This window comes from Fukomys damarensis, unplaced genomic scaffold (assembly GCF_012274545.1).
Source record: "Fukomys damarensis isolate Sample0158 unplaced genomic scaffold, DMR_v1.0_HiC HiC_scaffold_14, whole genome shotgun sequence".
Lineage (NCBI taxonomy): Eukaryota > Metazoa > Chordata > Mammalia > Rodentia > Bathyergidae > Fukomys > Fukomys damarensis.
Window position 1 is genome coordinate 5247522 of NW_022900926.1, and position 14843 is coordinate 5262364.

Consider the following 14843-nt stretch of genomic DNA (forward strand, 5'->3'; position numbering starts at 1 on the left):
AGCAAACGCTGGTTGGAGGAGAAAACATGGCCTCCGGGGCCGCCAGCACCCACAAGTAGCGCTTAGCTTCCTCGCTCCTTCAGACTTGCCGGACTCCCGCAAGCTACCAGTCCCCGGAATTCCCTCCTTCCTGCCCGTATTGGACGCTGTCTGTGAATAAACTGAGAAGGAATGGCGGCAGACCAAATGCTGTGATCAGAGTATCAAGATTTTCCCAGTGGCCGCAGCCAACTATCAAATGCGGTTTGGGGCCTTGTGGGATGGCACAGTTTGCATGAACATGAATCCCATGATCCACTCTAACTGTGCGATTTTCAAAAAAAGCTTTGTAACGGTCTCCGACCCCGGGCTTTGTGGATCAGCATCCTGAGGGTGGGGCCTACACATACATACCCGGGTCAACAACTACAGCCGCAGCAACTGCACAAGTGGTTTTGTGAACTTACGTAAAAGCCCATAATCCTTTACACTAGCATTTGAAGGTCCTTTAAATCAATCTTCTCTTACTTAATTTTATCGCACCACTCCCAGCCTCGGGACTTTGTGTGGACAGAGCAGGGTGATTTCACGGCTCTGCTTGTTTTGTGTTTTGGTCTCGCCTGCATTGCTTGCACCATTGTCTCCCATCCCTCTCCTCCTTCTTTCCTCGCTGTTTATGCGAATTGTACTTTCTTTTCTCGCGAACACATATCAAAGCCTAAGTCCTCTATAAAACCTTCCCCCGCTCCTCCAAGCCAAGGGTAAACCCTCCTTTTCTTCAGTTTTTATAGGACTTATGTTCTAGGCCATTTATTTTATGTGCAGTATTCTGCAGTGTACCATTACTTATGCTTTTATGTACATGTTCTTTCTTCCTCACTAGGTACAGTGTTCTGAGCACATGGTCTTCTGTTGAGGCTGAAAATGGCCATGCTAAGGTCTAAAAATCATGATTGTTCCTAGAAAATGTCAAAGAATGAAAGAGTAATAAATAAGCTGGCTTGTATTTCTTCATTTGACTGGACCACTGTACATTTTAGAAAAAGGATTCCACTCAGATTTTGTCAGTCACTGTGACCATCTTTAAAAAAAGTAATTAATTTCTGAGATTTATATAAATAATTGAAATGCATCCGAAGTTGGACACTGTAGTTGTGCTGTCAGAAGCTTTCTCCAGCACTTGCCTGACATCTCCTATCCTTACTGACAAGCTGTTACTTTATGAAGTGATGTTGTACAGTCAGTACGTCACCCACCCCTTCCAGAATCATACAGGGCACGCATGTGACATTTCTGTGGTGCATTAAAGTCATGCATAACTATCCCAAAATAAGAGGTAATTTCCAAGTCTTCCTTTCAGCTTCACAGGTTGTCTTGTGACGTTACGACTGTGTTCAACATAGCAGTACATTTTGTTTACGATAATGAAAATCTTATTGCATGCCATTAGGATTTTTTTTCCTTAAAAAATGATGCATTTCAATATGTTGCACTCAGTTTAGAAGAATAAGTTGCACCTTCACTTGCCAGTTACCTAATGTCATTTAATCATGTAAAGAAAACAGCTCTGAATTTTAATAGAACAAATACAAGATCCTTTTCTAATTCTAATATTAAAGTTTAACTGTCCAACCACATAGGATTTCTAAAAACTACAGTCACTCTGGAGATTCTGCTTTGCATTTTTCTTTGGCCATTTAGGGAGATGAGAGCTATACTCACCATAGCTACACGTTGGCTCACTCTTTCTTGAAGAAGAAAAACAGACCAACAAAGGAATAAACATGCATCTTTCTGTGGCGTCTCGTGACATTTCTGCAGTTGAACATCTGGAAAGCCTAGGGTGACACTGACAACCAGAATGACAAGGCTGCCGTCTGCGTGCACTGTCACACAGACACAAGATATGGGCACTAAAAGCGCCACTTTAGCTCTGAAAATCTCGATACCGTGCCTCTTCACTCTGGCCTTGAAGACAGAAAGAGAAATCACATTTATTTTGAAGATGCATTCTGAGCATTGTACATCACACACATCAGAAAACAACAGTTCCAAAGAAAGGAACATGCATTGTACAGGCAAAAAAGAGAGCAGCTGCAGCTCTAGGTCTAATTGCAGATCCTGGGTGGATTTGATAATCAAATGACTATTCTGAATAAACTGCACATAAAATAGTAAAACATTAATTATTCCTATTACTGCTTTTATATATTGAGTTGGGGAACAAAATAAATGCATAAAACATTTTAAGAACAGAAAGCTACAGAGAAATGAAATTTCCACATTGAAATATTTGCCATGGTGATGAAAAGATGCCACAGGAAGGAAGGAGTCCTAAAATAACAATGCTGACCGGGATAAAATTAAAGTTTTATATCTATGATGTGCTATCATTTTAAGATACAAAATGAAGGAAGAAATAATATGAAAATAGTACATTAATCTTTGAAGAAATAATTTCCAGTGGAATACATTGATTATTCGGCAGGAATTAAGCAAGGCTTTTGGTGTTAAGGCTGGTCGTGCTAAAGTATCATTAGGTGTAAATTCTATGGTTCCCTGCCATAAACTGCACCTGCACTTTACAGAGCTGTGACATAGTCAACAAAAGAGGGGGGAACTAAAATAGTTAATATCATTTTAACACTAGTGCTGTAGTGGAAGTCACTGTTTATGACCTGTTCCTCCGTTCGGCAGCAAAGAATATTTGTCTGTTGTTACTCAGATCTGGTGACAGATAAAGACTAAAGCCTAATTGTTCCTGTTCACGTATAGCAAGAACTGTGGCTACCACCATAGCTCCCGACAACACCGCGAGCCCAGGGTACCACCACAAAATGTCCTGCTGTTCTGACCTTAGGTTTAGGGAACCATTGCCTATTAAAGATATTTTAACATAATGGCTTGAGAAGCTTCAAGTGTCTGCACATCCCTTGAATTATCTTTGAAGCTACTCTGGGGAGTTGAAACATACTCTGACCCAGGGCAAATTGATTACTAAATCTAATTTAGTTTTCATGGGAACTGACTTGATTTCTAGAAAAGGTTTTGATTTTTTTTTAGGACTTCTCTGTTTATAAGAGGCGACATTTGGCGGTAGAATCCAGGTTTTACAATGCCAAGTACAGTAATGTTTCATTGACTCTACTAATTAAATTTGAATGCTTTCTTTGAGAACTTGAAATTCAGAGCTTGCACAGGCAGTTTATTTGTCCCACTTTATATCCAAAAGCAGTGGGAGTGCATTATTTCATGTGGAGAAAGTGATGATATTTCCCCCACATTGCTTAGTCATCAACTAAGAATCAAGAAATGCTGGTAGTATCTTAAATTTCATGCTGAAAACTCAAACATTTATGAAAAAAACAGTAGATGTTTGTATTTCTTTGACCACTGACTCCCTGGCTGAGAGCGACTTGCAACAGTAAAGCTTGTTAATCCCTTGTTTGAGAATCATCTCCCTTTCTTTCATACCTAAGAGAGCCTGATTTGTCCTGAGTATCAAGTGTGCCTAGGATGAGCAGTCAGTTCTTATCTGACTCAGTGAATCTTGGCAGTCCTTTTCCTCAGTGTCACCACTATCTCTGCAGCTACAAGGGACCATGTGGTCTGGTCCAGTTGCTGCTGGGGTGTCTTAAGTATTTGTTTTCCCAGTGGCTGATATGGTGGGCCCTGCCCTTGCCATATGCACCTGTGCCTGAATCACGAATCTAATGCAAGCAGCTATTCATGAGAAAATGAGACAATGAAAGGTCCACAGAAACCCAGAAATCTCTAACCTGTGTTCTCTAAGGCGTTGAACCAGTAAAAGCAGGACATCTACTTCCATCTGACCTTCTTTGGTAAAGAAAATAAACCCATAAGTGCGAAGGTATTTTTAGCTGTGTTTTCTGTTGCCTACAGCCTGCAGCATCCCTGACTATAAGTACATGACTTGGAACTGAATAAGCTCATTTCTAACACTGAGGGAAGGGATTAAGAAGGAAAAAGATAACATGGTACCCTATAAATACATATAATTTTCACACACGAGTTACATAAAAGGAAGAAGAAAAGAGGAAAGGGTAAGTGTCAAGAAAGTCAACCTCAGTGGTTATTTTGGTTTCTTGTTGGCTTGAGCACTTTGTATTGTAGTGATCGCCTTTACATTTCCCCAGTCAAGTTCTTGGAGACAGCACCATCTATACTTGTGAGAAACTAGAACTCGTCTCTAAGGACAGTTAGTGAAAAAATGTGATTTCTTCCCTACCACAGACTCAGAGAATGGTCAGCACTTACTGACTACAGAGGCCACCTCCAGAACCATGGGAAGTTAGGCTGAAGCTCTGAACTCAGGCTTTGTTGGCCATGCAGGAATTAGTGTCCTCTGTGAGGGGACAGGGGGCACTGCTAGGCAGAGCTGACCAGCACAGGACTCAGCTCTGGGAGGAGCTGTCATTCATCTTGCTGAGAATATGCCAAGCATATTCCTTTCTGGAAGGATAGGTATTGTGGCTAGGATAAGGCCAAAGGGCATTCCAGAAATTAGGCAGTGGTTCTTGTACCTTAGATGGGTGTAGTAGCTGTCATGTAGAACATTTCACCCATCAGACTGCAGAGATTTACATAAGAGGATCGAAGCAAGGGGAGAAAGAGTCTGGAAGAGTCTAGGGGGAGTGTTGAGGTCCAACCAAGAGTGCTTGAGCTTCTGTTCCCAGTGAAGTCAGGGTGCCAGGGAGGGAACAGCAAAGCTGAAAGACAAAGGTACCCACAAGTGGTGTTGGCATCGAGCACACAGGTGCCTCATGTTCAACAGGGTGCATCTGCACTGCTGCCCAGAAGCAAACTGATTCTGCACCTTGCATAGACCTTAAGGCAGATATTTAACACTACAAGATCCATTTTCATAGCCCCATAGCTCATTTATCCTGGGGAATGCATTCCCCAAATGAAGTGCTAACACAGCTCTACTTCCAGTGTTTGTCATTTAGACTGGTGGCTTTGTCCACTAAGTATTACAGGAGACACAAAAGCACACAGTATAAATGGTGCAGAAAAATGCCGGTAGTTTCCTGGGAATGATGTGCTGTAGTTTTCACATAATTATGTTTTATTTTAATATTTTATAAAAGGCCTTGAGTCCTAAAATTGCTTTCAGCCCATCATTAGCTGAAGATCTGCAGTTTGAACACTGACACAGTTGTACGAATTGCGCTTTTCTTTGTGTCCTCAAGTCATGATTCCTCCAGCCTCAGATCCTCCCAGGTACAGGAGCAGGTGGGCCCTGTTCCTGGCCAGCCTTGCAGACTCCAGTGACATTGGTGGTGACCTTTATAGTGTCACAAGGCCTCCGCCTACCTTGACCTCGGTGAGAATCTGTACCGAACATTTGTTCAACCATTTCCTAGGGGCCACCTGGAAACACACATGGGGACACCCAGGGCTGGGTGGCGTCTTGGTTTTCTGGTAGTGGGTATCGCTTGTATTTGTTAGTTATTGTGGGTCCAGACGTCTTGTCAGAACACAAAATAAGTGGCAGAAACAGATAAAACAGTGATAAAATAACACTGGAATACAGTCAACCCGGGACAGAAGATCTCCGGTTCTATTGGCTGAGATGTTTGCCCTCTGATCTGATTAAGCCAGAAATTCCTGATTAGACTGCTAAGCTTATCGCCATTGGCTGAAATCGTGCAAAGACGCTTAAAACACAAGGAAGAGTCATGTATATGTATATACATACACACATACATATATATGCAGCTGAAGTTATATACATACCTCCATTTATATCAGTGTATACAGTGTGTATATACATACTGTATATACATCAATATCAGTGCATATACAGAGATATTCATGTCTATATGTGTATATAATTGTGGCCTTCTTAATGTCCTGAATCCACTCAAAACATTTATCTGTTATGATCACTTGTACCTTGGGATAGAGCCGGAAGTTGCATGGTGCCACAACCAGTGAATGAGGTGCACGAGGACACACCATGATGCTTTCATGAACTGTGTGCACGTTGGATGTGGGCAGCACTCGTCATGTGTTTCATCACACCTTGTAAAGACACCCACGAAAGAGGACATCCAGAACTGCTTCGGAAAGTGGCAAGAACAGCGGGATAAGTGTGCTGAACATGAAGGGGAATATTTTGAAAGGGATTAATGGCGATATGTCTTTTACAGTAGTAAAATTTTAAATTCAATACTAGCCATGCTTTTCAGTCCCCTCTTGTATACATCTGTGTGCACACCTGGAAAGACATATGTGTGTATACACAGCAGGGTACGCAGAGGTGTTCTGCAATGAAATACTATAATCACGACTTCAAGCAGGATGAGTATTTGATCTGTCCTGCTCTTTTGTGCACAACGTCTGGGAACATCTCTAGAATTTCATGCTCAGCTTCAGAGTTCAGAAAAACAACCTGGATAAGGGAAATATTATGAGAAATCCCATTGTGATTGTCTTTTGTACCTAGGGCACTAATTAATTCCTCTGCAGTCATATTTTAGGCATGCAGGAAGTTGCTTTTCCCCTCAAGCCCTTCTCTGTAGGTTCCACCCTGGGCTTCACTTCCCACTTGACTTCTCTGGATTCTGCACACCAGGCCCAGGGCATCAGAAGGGATGGAGCACCAAGAAGTAGCTAGTTGGCTTTTGCTAACATCACCATTTTATGCGTGTGCATGAAATTAGATCCCTTTATTTTTTATATATTGCTGATGAGCGCTTAAAACAGATCTCTTGATGGTTTCATAATCTGAAATTTCTTACTGATGAGCGCATAAGAGACTTTTCTATTTAGGAAATGGAATGAAAACTGAGCTTATTGAAACAGAATGTTCATTCATATTTTAAACCAGAGGACTAGGAATAATCAAAGAATGACTAATATTAATAAAATGTATAATATTAATATGATTTAATAACTAAATAAAAACCAGTGATAGAGTTTTCTTGAAAATGTTTCTAGGCAGTAATAAACTTAAAAGCATGATAAAATTAAATTAAGAATAAAATATAAATATTTTAAAAATGTTTGTCCCTGGTGTAAAGTATAGTAATGAGATCCTGTTGGGGATTTTATATTCCAACTTATATTCATTGATTTTTACATTGACACAGACTGAATTTTACCCTGGAGCCCAGTATCATTTTCTGCCATGTGTTAATTTCTTGCATGAATGCCTTATTTACCTTCATTTAGACAGTGCTGCAGGTAGAACGTGAGCTGTACTTATTGCTGATATTTTTGTTGGCCACAGCTGAAGGACAGCTCAGGGTCTTGCATAGCTCTAGGGCTGCATGATTATGAAGGCAATTTTGAGGTGTGATTTGTCATTATGGAAGAAGACTGGTTTCTTGTACTTAACCTTATGAGCCATGATTTAAATTAACAAACTTTCTCAGTAACTTTAGAATACTCAGCACCTGTTTTTAAACACCTCCTTTTTAAGACTTCACTGTAACCACGACTCAGTTCGTTCCTGCTGGAGTGCTTATTTATGTAATAATTGAGTCAAATACTCTTACTAAGCCATCGTTAGGTTTTAGCTGCTATGCTATAAGCTATTTTTTCTCTTCTAAAGCAGCCAATTTGTATAGTATTGTTCAATCCCATGTGCATAACAAAACTTATGGCCTTCACATTTACAATGCGGTTTGCTTTAATTCAATTGCATTTACTTTGAGAGTTTTAATAATTACAGTTTCCATCCAGGCCAGTGAGAAAAGAACGCAGTTGACAAACTCTTATAATAGGCTAACAGTCTCTGGGCTTATAAAAGAAATGATGATATCTCTGAGCTATGATTAATAAGTGTGAGAAATACAACTAGACCTTCCTCAAGCACTTACCACCTATTAACTATAGCTATTACTATCTCCCTAAATGGTTGTATTGAGACAGACATGTATACTTGTTCTCATCCTAAATCTTCAGTCAGTTCTTCCTTTAAAAGCTATTTCCCAGTGACTTGCATTAGTATTTTAGTCCTTCAGGAGAAACATCACTGAAGAGGTGTGATGAGACCATCTTTAAGGGTCTTAGTGTTCTCCTGGAGGTGGTTCTTACCTTGTCTCCCTGTGGATTGTGGACATGTGACAGTGCTTCTTAAACTCAAACTTTACGTGGGCTTCCAGTTTTTCAAATGGAAATAGCACACGTATCTTTGGGTTATTGGGAAAACGTTAAGAGACAGTGTATGATGCAAGTGACTCATTGTAAATACTTGTAGTTAGGAGGTATTTTCCCATGAACAATTGTTACGATAAAGCTGTAGTAGAAATTACACTAAATCTCTGTTTCTATTGTCTCGTTATTCAGCTGAACCAATGAAGGGTGACTGGGGTGGGGACCAGAGCACCTGAGTTTGAGAATGCCACTTTCAATTATTTGTCAAATGTTTAAAAACCAAAAACAAACAAAATCCAACATTCTGTTCACACTGTGGTGCTAATGCTCACTGAATTCAAATATTTAACTGTCAGATATCTTTAAATGACTCTTAGGTAAATATTTGAAGGCACTGATTGATTCCAAAGGGATTTTTTTTTTTTTTTGATGTTTGGTCTGCCGTCCTATGGGAGAACTCCAGTTGCTTTTAAAGTTTTCTGGATGTGAAAAAATGAAAGAAAGAAAAGACAAATATCCCTTCTTTCTCCTTTTCCTTATTTGTGCTGTCCCGGATTTTTTTCATTTCTGTTGGAAGAGCTGCATTTCATCCTTTTTGCCATACCCCATGGGATTTAGAATTAAAGCACCCTCCGGATGGTCAAGCCTATGCCCTAAACCATTAAGTTCATATTTCCATCTTGGGCCCTAATCAGACTTTAGACCTTGAATCCTTGCCCCAAAGCATGACCCTAAGTCAATTTTGCCCTTGTTTCCATTTCCATTTCTGATTCTCTGTCTGTAACCCATACAGCCTTGATTTGTGTCCTTTATTCCTCAGCTAGTTCAAGAAGTTTCCTGGAGTCATGCTCTCATGTTGGTAAAGCATTACTGACAAGCCACTCTGACCTAATAATGTACCTGTAACTACCTCATCCCGTGCCTCACCCTTACTGGTGCAAAAATAAACAAACAAAACAAAAACAGAAACAAAAAACAAAAAACAACAACAACAAAAAACCCAGAGCTCTCTTACCTCCACCCATTCACAGTCACAAACACTATGGTGAAGAAAAATGTCAACTCTGGCAATCTCATGTTTTGTTTAGTAAAATGAATTAGTCTCGTTTTAAATAAGAGCATTTATTGTTCGGTAAAAGCTATAAAGAAATTGCTTAGGTTTGCTGTTTATTCAGGTACAGCTCGGTAGCAGCTTCTCGGGATTGTTTATTATTTATAAATAATAATGTGTCAGTTGTTTCTAAGGCAAGGTGGAGGTGTAGCAGAGGAGAAACTGTCCATGGCATGGCTGCCGGAAGAGAAAAGGGATCAAGGGAGGAGGAGGGACTTATACCCTTGTAGACCATGCCCACAAAGAGGTGACTCTCCCCACCAGGCTTCCCCTCCCAACATCACACCCAACTGTAACCCTATCAGTGGTGAGTATCACACACCTATGATCTAGTTAACTCCCCGAACCTCACCTATGAGCACAAAAGGCTTTGGGGATATCTAGATAGAAAGCATAACACACATACATAAATTTTATATGTAGAAACTTCAAAAGTTATAAACTATATTTTAAGTATTTAAAAGTTCATAAATACAGTAAAATAGTGATGGTTCATGAATAGGAGCTATTGTTAATGTGTAAGATGACAAAGCCCTCACATGAAAATCCATTTTCCCCTCACTTTTTTTGGGGGGTACCGGGGATCGAACTTGGGTCCTTGTGCTTGCAAGGCAGACCACCGAACCGCTGAGCTAAATCCCCGGCCCTTCCCCTCACTTATTAATAATGGTGTTTATGACACTTTTAAATATAATATGATATGGAGAATTATCATGAGTATCTACAATTCCCTCTTTCAGAACTTATCAGGAACTTTTCAGGTCAAGACTGGTCCAGTTACTTCCATTGTTGAGGTTTCCAGTGTATGAGAAAATGAAGGAATTTCTAATATCCTTACAAGTATTGTGTTATATTGAAGTTCTAATGTGAATGCCTCCTCCATTCCGTCTTTTCAGTGTATTTGTGACAGCGTGGTAGGATGCACAGAAGAGTAACCTCACAGTCTCAGGATTATTTCTTATTTAGGAAAAAATAGCATGTCAGTTGTTTCCAAGGCAGGGTGGTGGTATGGCACAGGAGAAACTGTCCATGGCATTGCTCTTACAGGACCTTCAGTGTTTGGGATTCAGTATTCAAGATTAAATCTCCTGTAAGTCCCCTCAGTGTGAGGCTGGCACCCAGCTTCACCCACAGTGCCGGCATGACTGGGCAGGTGACTTGGGTCCCGGCAGTCGTGCCAAGGCTGGTTTGGCTCTGGTTGGCTGGCAGCTGCACCCTCACTTGGCACACCCCGCTGCTCCCACTTCCCTCGCCTTCCTCCTCACTGGGGTGGCAGCAGTTTGCCCCACTTGGTGTGTGTGGCTGTGAGTTACCTAGGCCGGTGTGCTGGCCTACACTACAGTAGAATTTATGGTGTAATTCGTCAGCTGTGTCACATGGAAACTTACAGCCAGGTATAATTCAAGTGAGATGGAACCATATTTCGAATGTTTAGTACCGATTCCTGGTGGGGGAATCTCGAAGTCATCCACACTGCATGGCTGAACCTTCAGCACAGTTTCACCCCTAAGTTATTAGACTGTAATTTATGGTAACATCTGTTTCTGATAGCTTATCATTTCCTTCAACTGCATGTTTTCCTTATGTCGATATCAAGTTCATTCAATTTTTATTATGTCATTGGAGAATAATGTATAATTAGAAACAGTTATTTCAAAATTGGTAACCACCTGTAGAGTCTGATTTGCATAATAAAAGAGAGGTTATCAGCTACACAACAATACTGCTGTCTTCCGGTGGTCAATGAGGAATTTCTCTTGGAAATAAAAATATCAACTGACATTTAAGTAATACTTTTAAGAAAAGACATTTTCTTTTAGGTGCCTTGCATCACTCACGTAGCTAAATTGTATTTGTTTTCTGTATTTTTCCCTGAAATGTCACCTGTGTAAAATAGTATTAAAATCTACTTCTCAGAAGTAGCATTCTGCAGTGTGCATGATGAGCTTCCAGTGGAATTCACACTTTAACTTTTGGACTTAATTTTACATGGAGCTTCACAAGCCTCACTGTGTCAATGAAATAATCACTGTGGAAATTTTGCAACATGTTTCCCTTGAGGAACTTGCCTTTTCACCATTTTCTGCTGATTTATTTAAAGAAAAAAAGTGAACTGTCAGATTACGTCTGATGATTATGCCATTGATTGTATTTTACAAGAAAAGAGCAGCACGATTTGGGGGCAAACCTGCATTGTTGGCAGCTCGGCAGAACAAACTCCCATCATGTAAAACTCTGCTAGAGCAAATCCTGTTACTCTGAAAGGGAATCATTGCGGTTCCCAAGACATCTCCACGTTGAGTTGCATTTTTTTTTGCCTTCCTTCTTCATCGCTAAAGTGTTAAAATTTAAGACAGACGCCCCGCAGCTCTAGCCACCCAGGGCGTTTCCCCCACCCTGAGGCCAGTGGTGGAGATGGGTGGGTGTCCCCTCAGGAGCAGGGTGAAGCTTGAAGCGTCAGTCAAAGCCATCGGTCTGATGCGCGCCCTCTCTCCTCTGGGAAACCGTCACGGCGGCCTGACCTTTGCGGGCCCAATAGTCACAGGGAGAAGAAAGCCTTCCTGCTGAAGCCGTAACCAAGCGAGGATGCGTCTGATTCCTCCGCCTTCACTCTTGCCCTTCACCCTCCAGATCGGGACTCTGATCCAGTTGGCGTGTTTTAGCTAACACATACCAGGTTTACTCAGGGTTGGACTTCTTTATTCCACTGCGATCCATCCAGCTTCATCTAAATGTGCGAGTCCCTGTTATTCAGAGGTAGAGAGACGGGGTCGGAGAGTCAGAGACAGAGAGGAAACAGTTGAGTAAACACCGATGTTTATTCAACCGCCATTCTAAGGGAACCGTTCATTTATCACATAACATATTTTGTGGCTGTAGAGTTGACGAGTATATAATTGAGTTTCAAGGTGATGCTAAAGAACTGAAGAAAAAAAAAGAAACAGAAGCTTAGTTTGGCTATGGAAATGTAGAACTGATTATAGTAATTAATGAGGAGTGTTTTTCAGCTGTGGCTCATTTTCATGCCACAGACTAATGATTACGGATACTGCGAGTGCCGTTTATTGTTTGTTACACAAGACGCTGCTCCCATGAACTCGCCAGTCTTCCTCTTTATGGCTTGATTGCTTAGAACTTATGTTTACAGCATTGTGCACGAGAAACTATTTATTTTTTCAAATTCTTCATTACTGACACACCTAGGTAACGAGTACTGCAGAAAGCTGCAGAAGGACAGATACAGAATGCTGACATCCCTTAAAATGTGCTGTAGGAAATGTATGTGACATGATTAAGAAATGTGGTGAACATACCCATTTAAAGTGCTATTACAGTGAAAAGCACATCGCCGTTGGTGCCCCTCAGAATACTCCCCAGTACGTTCAGCACATATATCCCGTCGTTTCTGCCACTTTTTGAAGCAGCATTGGAATTCCTCTTTCCTGGGGATATTTAGTTGTGCCATCGTGGCTGCCTGATGACAAAACTCAGTTTAAAATGTGTATCTTTGCCCGTGTGCGGTGGCGCATGCCTGTAACCCCAGCACACCGGAGGCTGAGGCAGGAGGATCTCTGTGAATTCAAGACCAACCTGGGCTACATAGTGAGTTTCAGGTCAGTCTCAACTACATAGTGAGACCCTGCCTCAAAATAAATAATAAATAAATAAAATGTGTGCCTTTCATAGCCATGTTGACTTTGGGGAGAAGTCACATGGTTCCAGGTCCAACAAGCTAACTGAGGCCACACTGGTTTGCTTTTTGGTTTTATTTTTTTTAGTGTCAGAGATTGAACCCTCTCACTCTCACTATCCCCAATCCTTTTTTATTTTTATTTTTTAATTTTAATTTTTCCTTTAGTCAGGGTCTCCCAAAGTCATGAAATTACCAAGGCAGGGCTTGAATTTGCGATCCTTCCGTCTCAGCACCGCAGAGCGGTAAGATGCCGGGTACGAGTCCTTACGCCTGGCGTGTGAGCCTGAGTTTTTATTGGATGGTAATCTGCAGCCTCATCCACTGTATTTCTTTCTTTTTTTTTTTTTTTTTCCGGTACCGGGGATTGAACTCGGGTCCCTGCGTTTGCCAGACAGAACCGCTGAGCCCTCCGCTGTATTTCTGATCACAGCTCCTGAAAGCACCCACGCAGGAGGACTTCGGTACATGCTTCAGAACCTGGGGAGAAGGATAACTATTCAAGCCAGGGAGGGTATCTGAGTGGGATCAATGCCAATGTATCTCTTAGTGTAACACATAGATTGTGAATTAAAACATTTGTGGTGGTTTTCAGCCGCACCATATGTCTTGTCACCGTCTTTATTAGTATAAGTTTATAATACCTATTAGTCACATTCGCCATGGGAAGTGGGTGCGTTGCAAAGTGCGTCCCGATCACTTTTACTCCCCCTGCCTCCTCTACACCCCTTCCTGTCCCTGCTGTGGCCATCTCTCTTCTTTTACCCTTCACGTTATTTGTATTTGTATTTCTCCTATTAACGAAACTGTACAATATTTAACCTTCTGTGTCGGATTTGCCTCATTTACCGTTGTGTCGAGACCTGCCATTCTCCCGCAGTGACTCAGATTTGTTACTCCATTCCGTATCTATACTGTATTTTCGTAACAATTCGCGTCTCCATAGGCACACGGGCTGCTTCCATAACTCAGCTATTGGTCATGCATCTATCACTGTAATGTGATGAATTTAACTCTTTTAGGAAAATACCTAGTAGTTATAGGCCGGGTCAAATGGATTTTCCCTTTTAAGTTTTCTGAGGTATCACAGTACTGATGTCTGTCTGCTTATGCTAATTGGCCCTGCCACCAGCAATGCAGAAGCATTCCTTTTGGCCCACAACCTCACCAGCATTTGTCGTTTTTTGAGTCCTTCATAATACCAATTCTTATTAGAATAACCTGGAATCTCAACATTGTTTGGGTTGGTTTTTCTCTCATACCCAAAGATGCTGATCAGTTTTTCATGTAGTTGCTAGCCGTGTACTTTACTTTTTATTGGGCCTTTTATGTTGAATGCTCAAACCTTTTGAGTTCTTCATATATTCTTGTTGTTAATATTCTGTCCAAGAGTATCTGCCAACAAATTTTTCCCATTCTGTATGCTGTCTGTTCACTCTGTTGGATATTGGATATTTCCTTTGAGGAAGCTCTCTAATTCCATATAATACCGTGTGTTAATTCCTGGTATTACACCTTGTGCAACTGGGCTTCTGTCCAAGAAGTTCTTGCTTATGTCTATATATTCAAAAATGTTATGTCTTTTCTTCCAGCAGATTCAGGATTTCTGCTTTTAGGTACTGGTACTGGTCTTCAGTCCATTTTTGTTTGCTTTTAGAGAGGGTGTGACATATTTACTTATATTTGTTCTTCTGCATGTGGACATCCAGTTTTCCCAGCACTATTTAGTAGAAAGGCTACCTGCTTCACAGCATATTTTTATTGCCAACTTGTCAAAATTAAATGGCCACAGGTGTTCAGGGCTGCTTCTGAATCCTGCGTTCCATTCCATTGGTAAATGTATCTCTTCTTATGCCAGTACCATGCTGTTTTTATTGCTGTGGCTGTGTAATGTCACTTGAAATTAGTTTACAGTGCTTCCTGCTTTGCTCTTGT